Source organism: Linepithema humile, chromosome 2 (assembly GCF_040581485.1).
Source record: "Linepithema humile isolate Giens D197 chromosome 2, Lhum_UNIL_v1.0, whole genome shotgun sequence".
In the NCBI taxonomy this organism is placed as follows: Eukaryota; Metazoa; Arthropoda; class Insecta; order Hymenoptera; family Formicidae; genus Linepithema; species Linepithema humile.
Genome location: NC_090129.1, coordinates 3446606 through 3467035, shown reverse-complemented (window position 1 = coordinate 3467035; position 20430 = coordinate 3446606). Strand labels below are relative to the sequence as shown.

At 37.2% G+C, this 20430-nt stretch overlaps 1 protein-coding gene across 6 annotated transcripts in view; it reads left to right on the top strand.

The window, feature by feature from the left end:
- Positions 1-20430, top strand: part of Rbfox1 (RNA-binding Fox protein 1) — a 289153-nt gene that overhangs the window by 80550 nt on the left and 188173 nt on the right. The window contains exon 1 of one of the 6 annotated variants that reach the window (XM_067350446.1): positions 3234-3849. The exons of the other annotated variants lie outside the window; for them this stretch is intronic. The gene's annotated coding sequence lies outside the window, so the exon portion shown is untranslated. Of the gene's footprint in view, positions 1-3233; positions 3850-20430 lie in introns of those variants that run through there. 6 annotated transcript variants of the gene reach the window in all.

Here is a 20430-nt window from a genome sequence, read left to right as displayed (position 1 = left end):
TTAAATAAGACAGAAACTGTTTTTTGTTTAATTTTTATTTTTAACCGACGAATTGGTTGCTTTATTTTTCAGAGAGAGAGAGAGAGAAATATATGATATCAAATTTACATCACATATAATACTGTACATTTTTATATAAAATTATATTTATAGTAACGTATTTAAAAAATAACCGCGAATGTATAACGCGTTTGTGTTATTTTACGCTCGTTATTTTACGCTCGCGACTGTAAAATATACATTTTGTCGTTTAACTATTTGTTTAACGGTGAGTTAATTACCAGCGGGATTTTAAATTTTGTTATATGATGTCGGAGATCCTCCGGTTATGTACAGAGGAGTAATGAAAGGAGTCGGTGTGAAAAGGAGACGGGAAAAAGAAGGAGAGAGAGATCACAGTGCAGACAGAGCGTTGCAGTATGGCGCTGTTGTGGAACGCATTGTTCCTGTTTCGTGTAATAATGCAGCGCGTCTCGTAACGTCACGTAGACTCGCGGCTGTTGTGCGGGGATGCGGATGGGCGACGGAGCCGGAGGGGGTAATAAAATTTTGCAATAAACATTCCTCGGGCGCGGCAGCGCATTTCGGAAATGCCAAAACCAGCGAATCGGGTCTGAAAGCCCGCGGATACACGAAATTCCCGTCGAAACGCTAAAAATTAGTACTCGGCCGCGAAACGAACTTTTGTCGCGCGCTCTCGCGCACGGTCGCCCATAAATATTCATGCGGTCCGGCTGGTCGTCCCGCGGATTCACGATTTCCGATCGATCAGCCCCGAATATTCGAGCGTGCACTGCGCTTGGCGAAAAACTCGCGGCATTTATAATATTCCGGTTTATCCGTCACGGAAGAGAGATCTCTCAAAACTGGGAAAAACTGTCGATAAGCGCGTCGGCAAGGCGCATCGCGGAACGTATGAATCTGAAAAGTTTGCAGCGGGGTTTTGTGGATCTTAGAATTTTCGAGAATCTTGCTAGTGCCATACACCTTTTGTTGTAAACATTGCTCTGAATGTCTCATTACTTTCTGCTTTTAAATATTTCCAAGATTTTTTTCTTTATGTAATCAAAAGAAGAGAACAAGGGAAAAACTAGGAGAATAAAATGTCGTGGTGTCTGGCTAGATCCCGATATACTTCATCAGAAAGTATGGACTTTCTAGGATTAAAGCTGGGTTCTGCGTCAGCCAACTTTAATTCTGACCCTTTGTCTCTGTAGAATCACAAGTACAAAGGAATAAAGAATTATTTCCGGAGCTGAAGAATATAAAGGAGTCATCAGGTTAAACTTCATGAACGTTGGCGCCTTCGCTGTTACTTCGTTTTTACTAAGTTTTTCACTTTCTTTGAACGAATCATACATTCCTCGAGAAATACGTTACTTCTCAGACGCGACGCAATTACCGTGTGACGATATTTTTAGATTTAACCGCGTGCGTAATGCAGAATTACTGCTGCGACGACGCAACGGACGAGGGAAAGAAGAAACGGAGGCGATGGTGGGGTTCATAAATTTCCGGAAAAATCTCAGTTCCGGATTATTTTGCGAATAAACGAATTTTTACGATAGCGCCGAGCGGCAAAAGCGAATAGCTTTCTGCTATATCCGCGATATTTCGCCGGCATACGGTTCCGCCGATAGATTAACAGAGATATCGGCCGGAGAATTGCGACGCTCGAAACGCCTGAATCGCCTAACTTGCGCACGCCCACCGCGTATCGTGTTCCGTGCTTATGCAGTTTTACGTAGACATAAAAGAAAAAAAAAGAAAGAAAGATATTGATAATCCGTGCGCGCGGCAAGGGACTCAAAGGGACTCGTATAACGCGCACTTTGGCGTCCTCCTTTTTTTTTTTTTTATCGCACGCTTATCTCTCCGGGGCATCAACGATTTTCCGGGCATTAAGTTCGCGCGTATCTGAATATACCCGCTTTTTCTCGTGCCTCGCCGTGCTCAAAGTCATTAAACCGCCGCTGCTCGCCGCGAAACGCATCCCTGCGCCATCGAGCGCGCTTTACACGCGTCCGTCATTGGGTCGTTGCAACAACCCTTGACCTCACGATTGTGCCCGGTAGGGAAGTTTTACCCTCCCGCTAGGTGCACTTTGCTATAAAATATTTTTCAACGACCGCGCATCGTGTCGTGATGCGCCGGCAACAATGACGGATATCGTAACGATAAAACGTTAATGGCTTTAAGTAAGCTTATTTTTATAGCAAGTGTGGATGTGGATGAAAAGGTTATTCGAATGCGAGAAAAAGAAAGTAACGGTAATAGCGGGAATAAAAGCGGAACAAAAATCCTTTGATATATGTAGACAAGATGTTAATTTTATTCTGGCGCTCTAGTTTAATATTTTGCAAGTTGATACAAGAATATTAATTATTTAACAAAAATATTTCAAAAACCGAGAAATATATAGATTTCTGAATGTTTATTATTATATATATTTTATACTTATTTCTTACGCCTATAATTCATCATTATTACAAAATTATTAATGAATATCTATCGAAATTATGCAGAATGTTTGATATCTATCAGAACAAAATTTATTTAATATTAATAATAAATTTACAAAAATAATTAGAGACATATAAATTTATAAGACTATAATATTTTCTAAATAAAAAACATTTATCATTTTGATCGTTCTTGATATTTAAAATGTATGAAAAATATTTACTGCGTATTTAATCAGTAATGATCCTTTGACATTTTGATTATCATGCATAATTAAACATTGAAATAGAGATTAGATCATATTAATGACCTGTATAAAATTGCAATTTGCCAGTATATGAGCGATTAATACAATTATGTAGGATCAAAATACTAACGGTGTTAAAATTTTGAGGAATAATAATTCAGTTTTTATTATATTATTATTTATATTATGTTGAAATACGCAAAATCGTAGCAGTTTTATTTCGATTATTCTATCTATCGTTTACCAGTCTTTATCTAATATTTTGCACCGAAATTTGGTTTTGCATTCCACGCATAATTTTTTCTGTGTAAACATAAAATACGTGAGAAACGATACTGAATATTGTGTGTACAACAATATTACGTAGTAAGCGTATTGTAATATTACGTTTGAAGCGTGCGAAGTTGTATTTTGCTTCAGTCATGCGATGTTTGTTTTGATTCACGCAGCAGTTACTTGACCTTACGCTACGATAAGTAGCTAGTTTCACATAGGCTCGCGACGACTTCGCATCGCGGTGTAGTTTTGCGCGTATTATCTCATTCGAGAGCAAATTTCATCCGCGAATACTATCGGCGATATCGAATTGAACGACGAGCTATCACCGTGCAGTTAAATTTGCAAGAACGATCGCGATTGACTAAAATCCAGCGACAATATGCGTATGTTTCGCGTTAACGAAGAAATTTATTTATTGAGACGCACTTCTACGCATTATTTTATTACATGCATCATACGTATGATAGCGTTTCAGAAATATTTTACAATATAATCTTCTGGTTGTATGATGGTTAATTAATTAATTAATGGTTGTTTGACATAATGAGTGTATTTTGTATCGCAAAGTCCATGATCCGCGTATCGACATAAAATTACCATGTATTTAACCGCGTCTACTTGTCGACTAATTAACAAGTAATAAACAATTATTGTTTTACGTGCTATTCATTCTAATCTCTCGTAGTCGGCTCACGTAATAAGTATCGACAACTCCGTGTTAAGCGACGTGCGGCGATCGTTGTTAATGAGCGCGCCGATAATTAGCCGCGATTTTCTCGATTGACTTGCATCCACGCGAGTGTGTGCTTTTTGAATCAGCGATGCCGTCGGAGAAAACGACGATAGCGGCGCATCGATCGGTGAGTAAATTTTGTCGCTATATTTTTTCGATGGACAAGTCTTAAGACTGTCGTTATTGAAATAAAGATACTGCAAGAGAGAGTGACGCGATAAAAACGAACCGCGGCACGATAAATGCGAGCGGTTCTCGTCGAGCGCAGAGAGAAATGTCGAGTTTATTTATGAGCGGGCCAGCGGGGAGCTTTTCATAAATTATTAATGACCGTAAATTTATGTCATTGCAAGGCCTAATGTCCGGGGTTGTTTTCCACCGTTCGGGGCAATTTTTTTTACGCGCGAAAGAAAACGCAGAGAGGAATTAATTTATCAAACTTAACGACTAGAAGAAGCAGCAGCTATACTTTAATCCACGGGGAGCACTAGGAGAAGAGTTTCAGGCGGTCGCGCTAGGATACTGCCCATTATCTTTTATCATTTTGCTTCACTCAGAAATACGCGCGTATTTCCTGAATCATAAAAATTTTAGTTATGGAAATCGACCGTTATAATTTTAAGAAAAATTGTGCACAAATATCTTTATCTCGTCTGCATTACATCAGAAGCACTTTAAAACCTTTCAAATATGTCTAAGTTAGAACTAGAATAGAATTATATACTTATAATAGAATTATAATTATTATAGAATTTTATTATTTTCAAAAGGTTCAAATAATTGTGTGGCTGAATATAATTTTAACCAAACCAGATTCAGATTTAAGTAATAATTGATGAAAATATAAAATATAGGGCTGTCGCGATAATTTTTGAAAATTTATTTTTGATAGAATTGATCTGCTTTATATACATATAGACGATTATATTATTGACCCGAATGTTCACATTTGACTAGTTATAAAAGTTATATAAGCGAATTATTTGAATCATCGTCGAGTAAAATTTGTCGAATATAATTTAATCGTCACGGTTCTTTGTTTTGCAATATTTAAAGATTTTTGCGGAGCACAGAAATATCTTACGACGGCTTGAAATTAATGCCTTGCAATTTCCCATAATAAAGCAGCGCTCATCGACACGCTTCGGTATACATACATATATTCGGTTGCCCTCTCGTCGGGTTAAATGGAATGAGAAAACGGATCTGACCGCAATGGAGAGATCTTACGGACGATGTAGACCTACGGCTCTCATATATATACGTATTCACACTAATTAACGTCAAAAGGGCAACTGAGTAAATCTACGCTAACTGCCGCCGGACATTTGCATACTTACGCGGTTTGACGCAAGCCACTTTCGATACTCGGCGACTCGACTCGAAGACTTCCCAGTTTATTATGTGTTGAGCATATTATGTACAACTCGGTGAGTTTCGATCGTGCAAATTATTGCGCGGGATTGTATCGATAAATAAATCGCTCTCGAAGAGAGTTGAGCGATATGCTTGTGTAGTTATAAGAGATCGCGAGAACATATATCATTGGATTATGTTATAGCCCGCCTCTTTTCGCGCGCCCCTTCACAATTAAATTAGAATATGAAGCACTTTAGATTCGAGATTAAGGGTGGTGGAGATGGGACTCGGCGATACGAAACGAATACTCGCGCTAAGTAGATTGCGGGAAACGTTCCGGGTGATCCCGTAAATAGCTCTAAGTAAAAGCCTCGTCGTGGCAGTTTTATGAACATTCAGGAAAGTAGCACTCTTAACTTATAAATAGCCGATATGTGAAATTTTTGCAGAAACTCGAGAATGCTGTTATTAAAAAACGTATAACTGGCGACGCGACAACTTTTCTATGCTATCTATTGAGACATGATTCGCATAAAATTTGAAAGTAATGTTTCCAATATATATTTAATGTTATTTTGTCTGCAACGATTTTACGCTCGACATATATTTGTGTTTTATCAACTCTGAATATTTTTCTTCACTTTTCTCTTCTGATCACGAATATCACTGAAGTATTGATCTCGTAGCACAGTTTCGCGAAACGTTTTGCATAAACATTAAAAAATATAGTTATTACAAAAAAAAAAATTGTAAACAGCATACAATCGCGCGGTCACTCGAGTGTCTTAATGCATTACAATTAAAAAAAAAATGTTTTAATGTTTTAATTGGACGGCTACAATTAATCCGACGGGATCGTGTTTGCGCGGGACGAATGGCCTTTCGTGGTGGTTATCGCGCCTGCGTTTCATTATTGGTCATTGTCGCGGCGAGCAAACTGGGGAAGAGTGTATCCTGGAGGGAAAAAGCGAAGGACTGCGAGGGAAACGGGGGCAAATGGAAAGCCGGAGTGCGACGGCGGGGGAAAGCACGGTCGCGCAATTGCGCTCTCGCGCTGTTTTCCGCCGTGCGTCTCTCTCGGCCTTTATTGCCCTCCGCCGTGTTCGCCATAAACGTGTTTTCCCAGAAGGAAGCGGGCGTTTTCCTTTTCCAGACGGGATAAGAGCGCGATTCAAACTTCTCTCGCTTGTCCGAGGGAGGCGAAAGACGGGGAAGGAGAAAGAGAAGAGAACCGGAAGAACCGAGTCGTCCGAGACAAACCGTTTACTGCTGGATCCGAACAGGCCGAAGCCGAGGCGATAAACGCGAGCAGTCGCGGAGAAAGAGCGCGGGAAAAAAACTGACGACAAAATGCTGAAAATCTATGAATAAAATTTAACAAAGAAATATCGAAGAAATATTTAATATGTCATGAATTAATTTTCAGTAAATATTTATTGTACTGATTATCGAAGATTGCAATATACAAATATAATTACATGTTATGATAAACTCGCACAATTGATCTCAATATCAGGATTTTCTGCATTTATACAAGAGGTATTTGTATAATAATAATTACTTGACTCATTGAGTAATGTGTTATAAATATATCTTACTTGTAGTATTTATAGCGTAAAATGACCTCTGTCCTTTACGATGATGCAAATTTTAGCACGCATTTTAGAATTACGGGATTTAATTATAGCTACGCTGCATTCAATCTTTTGTGGAAGTTTGTCACGGCTAATAATTCTTTGCGCGCTTAAAGTCGGAAAAAAAATTTTACCTACAGCGCTACGTGCCGTTATATTACTGCGCGAAATTAATTTTCGTAGCTTGTGTAGAGAGAGAGAGAGGGAGAGAGGAGAGGCATTGGAGAAAGAGAGAAACAGGCGAAACGAAACCCGTTCGAGATGCAATATCGCGTTTCCCATAAAAGTGCGCCTGAGAAATACGCGGGCGCAGAAGTTTATGGCCAGCCGAAAGTTTGTTTATGCATATTTCAACGCCCTCCGCTCTAGATATTCTCTTCTACTTCTCCCTCTTTCTCTCGGATTCGAGCCGAAAATGGGAGTCGTGCCGTTATAACTCGTTACCGGGGATGTATTCGGCTATCACCCCGTGTAACGTGATCGATATTATCAGCTGCCAACGCTACGCGAAAAATATCGATGCATAGTAATGAGGCTTTAAATGCTGCACGTCGGCGCAATTTCAATGGCAATTACCACGGGAAATCTTTTTAAGATTCCGATAACGTTTACGGAGCTTTGAACCGAAGCTCGCTCGCTGGAGCGGAGCTTTCTACGCGGATATAATTGAAGTCCGTTATAATAGCTCTCGATAATAATCGAGGCGACAATACGAAAGTATCATTTATGTCGATATCGATCTCGGGATGAATGTATCCGCGAGAGCTTATTTCAGACACGAAATATTCAGTTTCAATCTTTGCGTGATTTTTTTCTTCACAATTGTATTTTATATTTCATTATGTAAATTACTCTCGCGGAGAATGCTATTATTGTTTTTTCTTCACCGAAAAGATTAGAAGCGTTTTTCACTTTGGCGCGGGACGGCTCGGTTCGTGTTACATAAAAGCCAGATGCGCAGACGCATTGTAAATGCAAATGGGCCAGAGATTCTTTTTGCAATGGAAAAAGAGAAGCGAAAGCTCTTTCTCTATAATTTATGATTTGCAAAATTGCAAGAGCCATTTTAATGTCCGGTTCCATCAAATCAGACGTTTTCATTGAGCGCAGAAATAAATTGCTTTAGCGAGGACAAACATTTCTGCTTTGCTATTTCTCGACATTTATATATATAGTTTATAGTTACAGCTTTGAGTGAAATCCTTCCGCCGACGAAACGTGTAGGAAAATCGTAATAGGAAAGGGTACCGTATGGTCGTTTCCGTTTGAAAAGCTTTCGTTTTGAAAGAATGAAATTGTCTGGGCGAACAATCCCTTTACGTCGCGAGTGGTTTTCTGATGTGATTGTTTCGTCGATGATAAACTAAAGATGAAGATGTGCATTGGGAAATAGATTGTTTTTCTATTTTTAATAGAACAATTTGCAACTTTTAGTACTTGTATCTTCTTGCAAGCTCACTGAAACAATTTATGCCCGCGTTAGAGAAATGTATATTTTTCTTTTAGAGAAACACGATTTACGGCAGTTTTTAATATATCCATATTTATTTCGCGAGGGGCATTTATTAACTTTTTCGTTCACGCGCGCATCTAATATTTCCGGTAAACTCGGATAATCCGCCCGCGAAGCGACGTCGAGATGCAATCCGGCCGACAAGTGTTTCATTAAAAGGATTTAAATCTCTCATATTTCTCCACCGGATGTAACCGCGGTATATTTACATGCAAATCCCGCGGTTCGCTTTAAGCCTCGCATTTCGATTTACGTCTGTTTCGTCCGTTTATGTCCGACCGTCGCGAATGAGTGACACGTTGCCATCGGATATTCTTCGCGGTTCTTCCAGTCTTTTACTGCGTTATTCTCGTCCCGCCTTTCCCTTTCGTCTTGTTTTCCGTCGCGAACGGCCGCAAAGTTTCATCACTGCGACCATCGCGTTGCTCATGCATTTATTCGTTCTAATTACGAAGAAAACTGCGCGGCAATCGGAGATCCCATCGCATCTCTTCTTTGTGCCACTGCGAGCTAGAACGTTATTCGCTCATTTTCGATAGATAGATAAAAGGGAATAAAAAGCGGTTACATAGGAAGGAACTTCTGCAATACTCGCGGGATGAATAAACTTTTATTTCGTGGTTTGCGTACAACCGGCGGCGGCGAAGTATATAATCGGCGAGAGAAAATAAGTTATGACGACATTGTTACGACGGTGAATAAGTCGCCGAGAGCGTCTTTGAGAACAGCCGTAATATTATAATGACATCGTTGGTATGCGAAGAGTGTATTCACAGATTTTTACGCCGGCGTTGCTATTAAATGAGACGCCGAATAATTGTACGTCACACGGAAAAATTTCACTGAACCGACTGAAAAAAAATTCACTGGAAAAATTGTCTAAAATTATAATCTGACTGTTAAATGCGTGGATTTTATGTGTAATTAGTTTTCTAAAATGTCTAAATATAATTATACATTTTCTCGCAGACACACTGTGTTCCGTAACCTTTGCATAATTTGTATTTTAATCAAAAAAGGTTTATTCTTTATAGACTTTTATAAAACCTGCTTTATCGTATATAAGCTGAAAAATATTGATATTATTTAAATCTGAAAAGAGAAGATGGGAAATTTAATATTCTTTCCGCTTTTTATATAATCTATCACATCTTTGTAATCCTGCTGTTTTTTGCACAGATTAATCGGATGAAATTTACGAACGAATTTAATTTATTTCAATATTCAGCTATAAAAACATCGATTTTTATCTTCCATTTTCTAGTAGAGGTAATTGGGACACCTTATATACTTTGATAAAAAGGGGATGATATCTATAGGGACAGATCTCCTCTTCCATTCTGTACAATTCGTGTTGGCACTGCTAACGAATTGCGCTAACAAAATTGTATTTCTGTAAGATTGCGCGAATTCACGCTTTAATACATCATGCCGCTCGCTGTAATTCCGCTGTAATTCGATTGATCCTTATCTGCCGGACATCCTACGGCGGTAGTTTCTTTCGTTGTGTCGCGTGATAAAAGAAGATACGTGCGTCTCCGTGGAACTGCTAAGAAAATTGTCGCAAGAGAAATACCTAGTCGTCGGGCGAGCTTTTTTTAACAAACTAACTAAGACTCGCTTTAAGTTTCGTGACGAATGTCGCAGCCAGTTCTCGGAGTACGAACGTTTCCTGTTGTGAATATACAGGGTGTCTTAAATTTAGCGAATTACCTTTTGCTACGGATTTCATTAATTAATTGATGAAAATATTAAAGTTTATTATTTGTATAATATTTACGAGTATTTTGTTTTCAGCGTTAATTATTTTTGCGATTATAATATAAACTATATATTTTATTTATTTGGGATTATAATACAGAATAAGATTGTACTGTTTTTTTACTAAAGTTTAATTTTCAAAAAAAGTTTTTTATTTTATTTTTATTAAATTAACAACTACCGATTTAACGACATTTTTGTTAAGGAAAAAGTGACTTCAAATTATCAAAGCAAAGCTGTCTGAGATATCTTATATATTCGAACAAGTCTGCGGAGAATAAGTCTGCAAGAACAGTAAAAACCATAACGTACACGTGCGTAAAGCAAATTTACTATCTTTGAATTAATTCGCTCTCCTACGAATAGTTCGTTTATACCACGTATTATACCACGCGCAGCTATCGAGTCTCTTCTTTAGAATATGCGTGTTTTGTCATAAATTTTGCCAGTCGACCTAGATCGCGTACAATGGTGCAGCAGGATAACCCGGTTGCCCGCTTAATTTTGCGGAGCGGCTTTAAACGTTCGTTATTTCGGGACGCCCCTTTAATGCTTTGCCATTGCAACACGACCGCTATGATTCTACGAAGTAAAAGCACTCCCTGATAACGACTACTTTAAATCGTCGCTGCATGCGATTTACTGTGTACACAGCATACCTTATTTGCGAGTCACTATCGGGATAATTTCCACGGTTGTATCACTTTTAATTATTGGGCGATAAGTCACCCGAAAATGGATAGTAAGAAACAAAATTAAATTTATGTATAATTGTTAATATTTTATATTAAAAATTAAGAAATCGTAAAATGGAATGATTTTTTAACAAAAATTTAAATAAATATATCTATTATATTTAACGTATTTGATTTTGCATTGTAACAAAATTGTTTTTTAGCTTTCTGAACATATAGCTAACCTTTTCTAATATTCCGCACACATTGTCGCCGGGATAAAAACAGATACGCAGCAAAAGGAATATTTACGTTACTTTTCGCGTACGGGGGACTCCTTTCCGATGAAAGGATGTACAAATGAAACAGAGCGCGCGCATTCACATATGCGCGCGAGTAGTTTTCATAACGCTACGCGGAGAAAGGAAATTGAAATCCCGCAAAAATGCAAAATCTGTAGCTAGCGTGCGCAAGTAAAATCGCGATAGAAAGCAACAACGAGAAGTCGTCGCGGTGGCAAAAGGAAACCCGCGGTGCGCTACCTAAGGACCGTCGTCGCCCGTAACAAGATCCTTTCTCGACATGCCAGACGCTCGTTTATCACTTTTTGCACGCTCGATATCGCGCCGATCGTCCCTCGCTTTTCAGCGAGGCGCCGTGTCGTATAGATTACGCGATTGCCGATCGTGACTCGTGCGAATGTCACGCCGAAAGTCGACGACGAAACCGCCGGTGGTAATTTACGGCGAATTCTGTACTCCGCCACGTGCGAACAATGCGGAGCGGGTCACGGCGTGGGTTGAAATTTTATGTCGTCTCAGTCCGATCGCAGTAAAACTCGGCCGTGTATTGCAATAATTTAATTGTTGCGATCGTTAAAACAGAAGATAACAATCGCCAATTTCTCACCACGAAACGCATGAAACGCACATGTTTCGCGTTTAACTAGCTTTGCGTCGTATTGAAAACTGCCTAGAGTTTCACTGCGGCGCGGATTAGTATTTACTGCGTCCGCATTTAATTGAATCGGATAATTTTGAACATGCATGGAATGCATATTCAAACATTAGCTTTTAATGACTGATATGCGAGAAATATTTAATTACAAGCAAATATATACTTATAATTGATATGAAGTACAGACCGCACATTATTATTTTAGATTGACAAACCAATCGCGCTTTCATTTCATTATTATATATTTACTTTTAGAGGACTGGTAAACTTTTCGCTTTTAATTAGTGATATGATTTTTATATTTTTTACTAAAAGCTTTAAAACATATGCATTTATTGTAGGAAAGAGTGAGAAAAATATAATTTATTGCAGGAAAAATATGGGACTCATGTTGAACTGAAAAATCAATTTTTTTTCAGTCCAGCGATAAAAATAAAAATTATTTTTAAAATATTAGTTTTATATGTGTCAATAAAATTACTCTTTATAGATATGTTTTATTGAAAAAGGTAAGATTTGATTCTATTCGAAGAAAGCTAAAAATCGGGTCTTTAAAAAAAGATTAATGTTCAGTTCAATTAATGTTCAGTTATTTTAACAGCTTGATTTTTATCCGTAATAACGCCATTTGTTAAAATCAATCACACACAGGTGCGGCGATGTAAATGGAAATGATTCGTTTTAACGTTACGCCCTTTACTCGGCGCGATTCATTTAGCAGGCCATTAAGACGAAAGTAACGATTCAATAACGAAGTCAACCCTCGCTATGTAAATAATTCTTGGCAACAAGAGAGCCTCGGAAAGCGGCTGTCTTTTCCTTACGAACTCTCGAAAGAGCGAGTTAAGGCAGAAGAAAGAAATAATCCTTTATCGGAGTACCTTAACTCGATCCTTCGCGAAAAGAGGCGTCCGAGAGTTACTCGGAGTGCAGTAGCGAGCGAGGATGGGAAAATTTTCCGTGTATTTTATCGACAGAATGCGCATGATGGTTTTTCAGTCTGTGTAAAGCATACACGCATTTGAATCTCGCCGTGATTCGTCGAATCTGCGTCCTTCTTTTTTTTTCATAGATAAAGTCGCTCTCGTGCGATTTGTTTCGTTTCTCGTTGACACATAAATAAACGGTGATATATTCGCGACGGGCTTCTACCGGCTATCGTTCTTCCCGTAATTCCTTTAATATTTGAACACAACGGAGAGAAAGATTACACTGTCATGTTTGTCTAGCTTTTAAAATTGATGCAGCGAGACTATATATTGGTACTTTCTATGCTCTCGTTCTATTTACTCTACGTAAAATGTATGCTTTCAGCAAAGTCTTTTATTGAATAAATAGCTTATCTTTTCTGTGTAAAGCTTAAGATCTGTTATTTTCTATAAAATATGCATATATTTGTAAAATATATTTTTTTTTGCTGAAGCGTTTATTTTTTGTCAGAAAATAAATTAAAATGGAGTTTAATATAAAATCTATTAAAATTATAAAACGCAGTTGTTTATGCACATTATAAAGTTTCAAATAATTACATATTTTTGTAGCTTTAATAGACTTTAGAGCGACTTTATATAATCTATAATTCACAACAGACTTCTATTTATAATTTTACGTAGTACTGAAAATATTTTTAAAAAAACCAAAGTACACTTAAAAAATATATATTAATAATACGCATCTTGTATGTGTATATTCTAATTTTTCTAATTTTTTTTATATTATATATTGTAATTATAAATTTCTATCTCGAAATTTGTTGTAAATATAGATAAATATATTTTTTAATACAATGTGTGACGGATGAGCGAAATTACATATGGCACTAATTACAATTGTGATTTTTCTTACAATAGTTTGATCAGTTTATCTTTACGATTCGATAAAACGCACCGACAGCATTCGCTTCTTTTTGTGGTCGATCGTAGAGATCGCGGACGATTCTTGCTCCAATCTCAATATCTTCCTTCTTCAATCTTTCGAAAGAAGCACGGCAGTAACAATGAACCTCTCTGAACGATTACGAGAAAGCACAGGTGCATTCTGTTATCACTTCCGGTCGATCGAGTGTTCTATTGAGACGCCGCGGCGCGCCGCCGCAAACCTTGATCGAAGCTCGAATAAAATAGACCCAGAAAGAAAGTTGAATTTTTCGATCTCCGTGTTCGCGCTTTCTTCAGCGAAGCTTTTGTCGCGGTCGATGAGATTTTCCTATCATAATTTTTTTCCTTACTTTTCTACAATTTTATTCAAGCTATTATAAAGAGAAGATATTCGTAATTGTGTTAGGAGACACCTTACTGTCATTCAACAATAATTGAATTTTTCAGATATTTCACAGAAATAGAGAGAATATATTTTAATTTCATCATTTTATCTTTTTATCCGTCTCTCTTGAAAATCGCACCTCGTTCCATCATATTATATCACGAGCAATCTTTTAAGATTTATTATTGCTCTATATTTCGTTTCCGATTCTGTTATTTGCTCGAAGTATGGATTTTGATGGTGAAACGAAATTTTTATTGTGCTTTTACATTCGCGGTACGTGGCCGGTTTGATCTTAAATGACATCGAACGTGTACCGCTACTATTTCATGTCCGCGGCGTTATTAACTGAGGCAATTGTAGCACGAATATTCCATTACGGTGTACAGAGCATTCATGCACTCCGACATCGCGCTCGTATCATTCTTTTTCTTTGACTATATCACGGGCGGTAAAAAAAATTTTCCTTTTCGTGCAACAACGTGCGAGAATGTACCTTGATTCTGTAGGGTAATAAAAAAATCATATTGCGACATCGTATCGCTATTGTAGACTAAATTATAAATACGCTCTACAGCTTTAATCTTTCAATGATTTTTAATTACTCAGTTTAAAAGTACGTAACTCGAAAACCTTACCATCATATTTTCGTTTCGATCAAGAAATGCTTTTCTTTTCATCGCAAAGTATTACAATGAATTTTGCTGGAAATTTAATTTTGCGCGTTTACAGTCTTTTAATATCGCGCGATTTAATTATAACAAGAATCTCAGAATCAATTTTAGGCAAACGTTTGTGCGTAGTTTATAAATCTCTAATCAAACTTCTATATTTGTATATCATATTTGTAGATTTAGACCAGAGAAAAATAAAAACATGTGATGCGACTGACTGATGCGATGAGGATAGATTCTTCAATATTTCCTTCTCGCTCTTGACGAGCGGGACTTTATCTTCCTTGTCGAACGTATTACCGTTTTACGAGGCTTATCCGTGATACCATTACCCGGAACAACTGCAGTTCGCGTATCCATTACCACGTACACGGTTATCTGCGCGCATCTCAGGGATGTAACTTCCTGTCGTAACCGTAGTGAGCTGCGCCGTTATGGCAATTATTATGGATTTCTACCAGTTTTATTGCCAATCCAATTCTCTGCAATCGGACAGTAAATTTTTTGCATCTCTAATCATTACAAATCTGATCTTATTTCTAAAGTGTCGATTTAAAATCGTTGTTATTCTTTTCAACGTAGTTAAATAATAAATATGCAAAAATATTGCGCGATTTCTGGGACACATTCTAGTCCCAAGTATTTAATTAATTATATTTATTTACAATAAAATTGATTAATATAAAGAAAACTAATTACACCAAAAATGACGTGAAGACAAATTTCGCACGGCTATAAAACGTCACATTTTTAACGAAACGAAAGAGCAACACGAAACTTCGGAAGTTTTATATTACCTCGAATACCGGATGTACTGTCAATTCTTGATTTATAGTTTTTTTTGTTCCATTTTTTGTGATACACACAACAGCGTTACGCGAAAATGTGCTTCGGCATTGTTCGTGCATTCAGCAACGAACTGATCGTTCGTGCACTGATCGGTACTGCAGTTTTTGCGTCGCGCACGTGGACCCGTCGCGGATATTATTAGTTTCGGATTTTATTATCGGCGCGCAAGCCCCCCCTTCTCACGAGCGGCACTGGGAATTCGATAAGATGAAAGGCACCTTGTAAGCGATACAGAAATACGGCGGAAACGTGATGCCGGCGGAAATATTGGACGCGTGTGCCCGGAATTTCGAGGCAGTCACTATATATCGCAGCCATGTGTACTTACTACTGTGCGCAGAGCAATGGATCGCCGGGAGGCGATGTGCGAAGGATTGCATGCGTTAAGCTGAAATTGGGAAACGCGACGGTGAGAAAATGGCGAGTGCTCCGAGCGCAAGTCGAAACTTCATAAATCGATCAACATGCGTATAAAAATATTTTTTCTCTAAAAAATGATCGTGCAAACAGATCACAATATATATTAAAATTACTTTTCCGAGCAAATTTTATGTACATTTTGCTTCGAGTTATGCAGCTTTCTGTCTTGTGCTCTCGCAAACGCGAGGATGAATATTTTTACGATTATATAAAAAGGATACGAGAGGGTTTATGGCATTCCAACCTGAAAAGAACTTTGTCGAATGATATATTATTCGGCTGACCTCGATTCGGTCAGCGCTTTTCATCTGGCCTTTCTCTCTCTCTCTTTCTCTTTCTTTTTCTTTCCAAACCACATTGCCTTGCTCGATCCGCTACTACCAGTATGCCTTTCGGATTTTACTCCTCTCCTTATTCGAATTTTTCAACCGTTCTCGACACCATGTTGACCTATTCGGTTCTCTAGGCTGATGCACTAAATTTCCACGAGTTTGTTCGACGAAGCTCCAACGTGATATCACCGTAAGATCAGACTCAGAATGTAGAAGAAATAATATATGTCTACGATATGCTTCTTTGAAAGCGTGACTAAATTTTTACACATTTTTCAATATAAATTTTTTCGAGTTTTAGAATTTTAAAATGGCTTTACCTTCTTTAAAATCTTTAACAAATCCTAAAATTGTGAACAAGTTTGTATAATATTTGTATGTATTTATTTGATTTTACTGAATTATGCTATAATTAGATTTTGAAAATATTTAACAAGTGAACAAGAACTATGTAAAATTATAATATTCTGTTAAAGTTTCGTCCGGGGAAATCTGTAGTTGAGGCAAAGTGTACAAGTATCTACCATGTTTATTTGTTGAAAAATAAAAAAAAGTATTAATTTTCACGACGAAAAGTTTTGGATATCTTCAGCTGAGCAAGTTATAATGAAATTGCAAAGAATCTCTCTTATTTATACGGTACTTTCAAGTTGAGTTCATTAATCCTGATAACTGGCGAGGTGGAAAACTTTAGTTCGAGCACATTTTCATTAAATCATACTACAAATTTAGAGGCGGATGTTGCGATTTATCAAGGCCGCATTTATCATCGTAGTGCGAAGCGATTCATTATTTCCACCATAGGACTCGACCGGAATTTCCGGGAGTTGCGCGGAGAATTCCCGAACGAAACTCGGTAAACGCTCGTCAAACTCTCTGGACTTTCTCGCCTGCTTGAAAAATAAAGGGAGGGGAGTTAAGCGTGGGCCGTGAGAGCTCTTCGGTAGATCAAGCGTAATTTAGAAATTTAATTCGAAAAGTTTCTAGGATTACAGCACACTCGGAAATGAAATCTGCGAACTCCCCGTAAAGTCGTTAGCAAAAATTTCACGTAACGTGATTTGATAAACAAAAGTTTCTTAAATTGAATGTTTTCTTTTCCTCTGACGGGAGAGAGCACAACAAACATACTATAGACATTTTAAGTTTTTACAATATTTAATTTTTTGAGCAATATTTTAAAACCGTATTTCATTCATTATAAATAGTTGGAAGAAATTAAACATTGATGCATCGCGATCAAATTTAAACGGAACGAATTACGTTTGACCTACATCGTAAAGGGTTGAATGCGAGATAAAGTCGCTGTTCGTGAATTCGTGCGAGGATCGAAGCCTGATAGTCTCTTTCCAAATTGGCAGAGTGGATTACATTTGGGGAAACGACGTTTTTACGATTACCGTCACGGTGAGCGTTCGTGGACAAATACGGAAACCATTGTGCAGTGTTTCAGATTAACGCGCTTTATAAAAGCGTAACATGTCTGTAAATTTTTCGAAACTATTTCAATTGGCGAATTTTATCACTATAGATCTATTAAAGCATTTCAAAGCTCTCAAATGTATTGGAATAAATCTTTAAATCGCAGCATTGATAAAAACAAGAAAATTTGCGATGGTGATAAAAATAATATTCCGCGAAGATCGCATTATTAATGCTTGCCGGAAGTCACTATAAAGTCAATTATCGAAAGTGACGGATGATTTGATATAATTATAAAATATAATATGACGGTACGAATATTAATTTTTAATTGTGAATAAAATATTAAATTAAAGTTGATTTGCATTATTTATTTGGAATAATGCAAATTACAGTTGCTAGCTGGATAAAGTTGCCGTCGCACCGTTGCTCGTGATGTCTTTTCTGCATTTGGTTAAAACTTTTGGCATAATTATGAACGTTGGTGTTAGTCATTAAATTATATTATAATATAATTATACGCAGTAAATTATTTTAATCGTGCAATTATGCTTTCAATTTTCAGCATTGTAGAAACGTGGCTACATGATTGCTGAATGCCCACGTCGTATTACTCATTTATATATGCGACTAATGCCGTTAATCACGGTATAGTCACAGCAAATTAACTTGCAAATATCACAAGATTTAAATTATCCGTGTTCAAAATTATGCATATACCACCACAAATGCGATGCCTAAACGTAAAATTATGCAGTTTACACAATTTACGATTGATAAAGTCTGTCGCGCTGCAATATTGCAAGCAAAATTACAAACGTGGACTGGCTAATGCTATTACACGGTATTGTTAGTACGTTTCAATCGTGCGATCATACTCATCGCAATCGCGCAGACAAGAATACTCGAATATGTTCGCGATGCGCGATGATGGCGCCGATTTATGGGAGCCGATTTGCGCGCGATTAAAAGTTTCGGATGCAGCTGTGTGTGTGTGTGTGTGTGTGTGTGCGAGCGGCGCCGACCGAAATGCGCGCGCGGTATGAAGCGATTCGATTACAGTACACGTGTCGACGCGTCTAATTCGCAAGCCGAAAACGCTGGCGGAACGCGCCCCGAGGTTTTCGATTTCGATCACGGCGCTCTTGCGCGCAACTTCCATATACGCGATGGATACATAGCACGCGCCCTACGGCCCTTCCAATTACAGTCGGTTTGCAGTTGCAGTTTCGCTCATAGTTGCGCCCGGTTGCTCGCACACGTGTACACGTATGTATATGCGCAGGGACCTGGCGAAATTCGGGAGATAGAATTTATGGTGCTATCCGTCTAACGCTAGACGATTGATTGATCTGATTCCCCGTTCTTTCGTCTATTGACTTAGGCCTCCAATCATGGAATTCGCGGCGGACTATACGGAATCGAATGTGCGAGGGAGTCTTGCAAGGGCCTAAAAAAAGCGACAGACTAAATCGATAGTGTTTTTTTTTTGCGATATAGTATGCGACAGTGGTCTAATTTTTTTATGGCGTATATATATATCTTGTTGTTTTATAAGATAATATTTTATTACTATCGAAAGCAGTAGAGGCAATATTGTATGTAGGGGAAGGTGAAGTAAGACGGACCCCCTAAGCGAAAATGGCCATATTTTTTATATTAATGACAAAAAATAACTGAAATTTTGTATGAAGAAACAGTAGAATGTTTATTATAAGATCATAATGTTAAATTTTCAAAACTTGCAAAAGTTTGAATTATTATTAAGATTTTAAAAAACTTAATTTTTTCATGGGGTAAAATGGACCAAGCCGAGATAATATGGACCAAGAAATAATTTAACTGATCAACTCAAAATCAAAACTATATATTATTTATTAAATATTTTTGAATAAGAATAGAAATTAATTTAACATTACTCATTTTATCTTCTTGCAGTTTCTCGTTTACCAATGTTTTCTTCTAACATGACTTTTAAGGTTTCGTATAAATTTTCCTCATTTTATTTACATCGATTCGATTTTGTTTTATAATTTCTAGGCATCTTTAGCAACTAGAAAAATGGTTAAAAAACAAAAAATTGTTAAAAAAGAAAATGAGATGTAAAATAATTCTCAAATCAGAGCAAATATATAAGCAGAAAACTATAAGTAGAAAGTATAAGTAGAAAATATAAGTAGAACAAATATATAAATTGGTCCGTTTTACTCCACATAACAACATTAATATTATCTTATTTTTATTTACCTGTATCAAAATTATTTTTCAAATGTAACTGATGAAATATTACTTCTCCAAATAACCAGAAATATGGAACTTGTAGAAAAATTTAAAAATATTAAGTTTTGCAATCTTAGTTACTTAAAATGTAATACTAAGAAACTAGATCACGAGATCTATTTGCAAGAATTTGACGTTTCTTTATAAATAACTCACGATAGTCTTATGATATAATGACGTAATTTTTAAACAGTTCAAAAGCATCAAAAAGGAAATTAATTTTATGTTTATCCAACAGATACTTACTAATAAAATTTAGCAAATGGATCATTTTACCCCGCGGTCCGTCTTACCCCACCTTCCCCTATATCTATGGTTTAATGCAAGAACGGCTAATGGCACTTTTTAATCAAAACAAAATTTTTGTAATCTTTTACGATAAACTTCAACGGGCACGATTCTTCACAAAAGTTAGTTTCACGGCTGAAAATAAAGCAGTTGAAAACAAGTCATACTTGATTTTCTTACTTGGAAAGTTTGAAATTCCCCTATAAAAGATCGCATTTGCTGCAGTTCATTATGCAGCACATCTCACATCGATCCTAAACTGACATACTTCGCTCTTACATCA